Source organism: Budorcas taxicolor, chromosome 18 (genome assembly GCF_023091745.1).
Source record: "Budorcas taxicolor isolate Tak-1 chromosome 18, Takin1.1, whole genome shotgun sequence".
In the NCBI taxonomy this organism is placed as follows: Eukaryota; Metazoa; Chordata; class Mammalia; order Artiodactyla; family Bovidae; genus Budorcas; species Budorcas taxicolor.
In genome coordinates this window covers 55513507-55516446 of record NC_068927.1, presented here as the reverse complement: position 1 = coordinate 55516446, position 2940 = coordinate 55513507, and positions in this window count along the sequence as shown.

The window sequence follows — 2940 nt, the reverse complement described above, 5'->3', positions numbered from 1 at the left end:
GATTTGACAAGGAAGAAGGCCACGTGCCGTTAAACCAAGATGCTCCACTGTTCATAGTGAAGAGGGAGGAAGGAACCAGAAGTCAGGGAATGCACAGACCACAGCTGGAACAGCAACTGGAAACGGTTAGTGAGCCGATTCTCCCCTCAAGCCTTGCAAGGAGTGTGGTCCTGCTGACACTTTGATTTTGGTCCAGTGAAATCGACTTTGCATCTCTGACTCCCAGAATGGTAAGAGAATACATGTGTTGTTTGATAGCAGCAAGAGGCACTCCACACGATGACCAGGAACTTCCCTGGTGGTCCAGTGGCTAAGCCTCCTTAATGTCAATGCAGGAGGCAGGGATTTGATCCCTGGTCAGGGAACTAGACCCCACATGCCACAGCTAAGAGTTCACATGCCACAGCTAAGAGTTCACGTGCCACAGCTAAAGATCCCACATGCTGCATCAAAGATCGAAGATCCCACGTGCCGCAACAAAGACCCGGCGCAGCTAAGTAAATTAGAAAAAAAAAAAAAAAAAACCTGTCCCCAGAACACATTAAGTGCATTTCACTGCCACTATTATATTTCTGTTGGGCGTCCCTGGTGACTCAGTCGGTAAAGACTCTGCCTGCAATGCGGGAGACCCAGGTTCGATTATATTTCTGTTACGTGTAATACCACTGACCACATAACAGGCCAGCTGATGATCTATGAACATGTCACAAATGTTTGCTAACTTATTGATTAAAAGGATACTCTTTTCATCTGTGTCATAGTCCTAAAAGGTGGGTGCCTTGTTTATACCCATTTTACAGAAAGAGAAGACAGACTCAGTGAGGCTTCTCCATCCACGGTGTCACAGCTGCTGAGCGGCTGAGTTGGTGTCGGATAACAAATGACCTCAAACAGCATGACTCAAACTAGCAGACATACATTCTTTCGCAGTTCGGGTGGCCAGAGGTCTGAAATCAAGGTCTCAGTAGAGATGCTTCCTTCTGGAAGCCCTGCTTCTGTCCCAGCTTCTGGAGGCCGCTGGCAAGTCTTCCCCTTGGCTTACAGACCCATCACTCCAGTCTCCACCTCAGCCTTCACCAGGCCTTCCTTTCTGGATTTCTCTGCATCTTCTCCTTGTGTGTCTCTTATAAGGACACCTGTCATTGGATGCAGGTCCCACCCTAATCCTGAATGATCTCAGCTTGAGTTCCTAACTTCCACTACATCCAGAAAGACCCTTATTCCCAGTAGGTTCACATTTTTTTTAATGTACTTTTTTTTTTTTTTTTTTTTGCTTCACTGGGTCTCTGTTGCTGTGTGCGGGCTTTTCTCTAGTTGAGTGGGGGCTACTCTCTAGCTGCCGTGCACAGGCTTCTCATCGTGGTGGCTTTTCTTGTTTGCAGAGCACACTCTCTAGGCGCTCGGGCTTCAGTAGTTGTGGCGCACGGGATTAGTTCCTCTGTTGTGTGGGATCTTCCTGGACCAGGGATCGAACCTGCGTCCCCTGCGTTGGCAGATGGATTCTCATACACTGCGCCACCAGGGAAGTCCAATAAGGTCACGTTTTGAGGTTCCAAGTGGACCTATCTCGGAGACCACAATCCAGTCACTGCAGTGGTGGGGTCAGAATTTGAACCCAGTCCCCAGGCCGGCCAGCCTCCACATGGCCCATCCTCCATAGAGTCCCTCAGGCGGAAAGAGGAGACTTGAGGGTGCCCAGCCCTCTGCTGACCTCTCAGGCCGCCTCTTTCCCTTTCTGCCATCCTCACCCTCCACGGTCTCACCTCCTGGTTCTCAACAGGGACGATTTTGCCCCTCCGGTGACATTTAACAACATCTGGAGACATTTTTGGATATCACAACTAAAACCCCAGACTGTGACCTTGTTTGGAATACAGGGGCCTTGCCAGTGTGGTTAGAGCAAGGAGGTGGAGCCCAGATCATCTTGGATTAGGGAAGATTAAGGAGAGGGTCCCCCTAGCATCTATTGGGTTGAGGCCAAGAACCTGCAGAACATCCTCCAATGAACAGAACAGCCCCCACAACAAAGACTTATCCAGCCCAGAAAGTCAATAGAACTGACGCTGAGAAACCCTCCTCTAGCCATACAGAACAATATTTTTAGCTCCTTGAAAATAATATGCTCTCCCTTATCTGGGCCTTGGAAATAAGCCATTCCTCTTGCTTGTAACACCCTCCACAGCCTCTTCCACTGGTTAAGTCTTCTTCATCCTTCAGAGCTCAGCTCAGATGTCACCTCCTCCAGGAAGCCCTCCTTTGGGACTTCCCTCGTGGTCCAGTGGCTAAGACTCCACACTCCCAGTGCAAGGGGCCTGGGTTTGATTCCTGGTCAGGGAACTAGATCCTGCATGCCACAACTAAGATGGAAGATCCCATGTGCCCCAACTCAGACTCAGTGCAGCCAAATAAATAAATCATTTACAAAAAAGGGAAGCAAGGAAGCCCTCCTTGGCAGGGTCAGCCTTGAGGAGCACCTGACCTAGACTGTGGTCAAGCAGGACAACCCACGCCAGTGTTCTTGCTGGAGAATCCCATGGACAGGGGAGCCTGGTGGGCTAGAGCCCATGGGGTCACAAGAGTTGGACACAGTTGAAGCGGCTGAGCACGCATGCACCGCGTACACGTGTGCCCCAAAAGATGTGCCACGAATCACAATGTTCATAGCAGCTTTTACATAATAGGCCCTCTTACAGGCTGATTTGTATCACCCCAAAATGTATATCTTGAAGTCTTAACCCCCACCTCAGGACCCCAGCGTGTGACCTCACTGAGACAGATTACGTGTCTCTCGTAGTTAAGTGAATATGAGATCATTAGAATGTACCCTAGTCTAGGATGACTGGTATTCTTATAAGAAAAGCAGATTAGGGGAACTTCACAGCTATCTATCGGTTAAGACTCGGCACGTCCAATGCAGGGAGCGTGGGTTCAATACCTGGT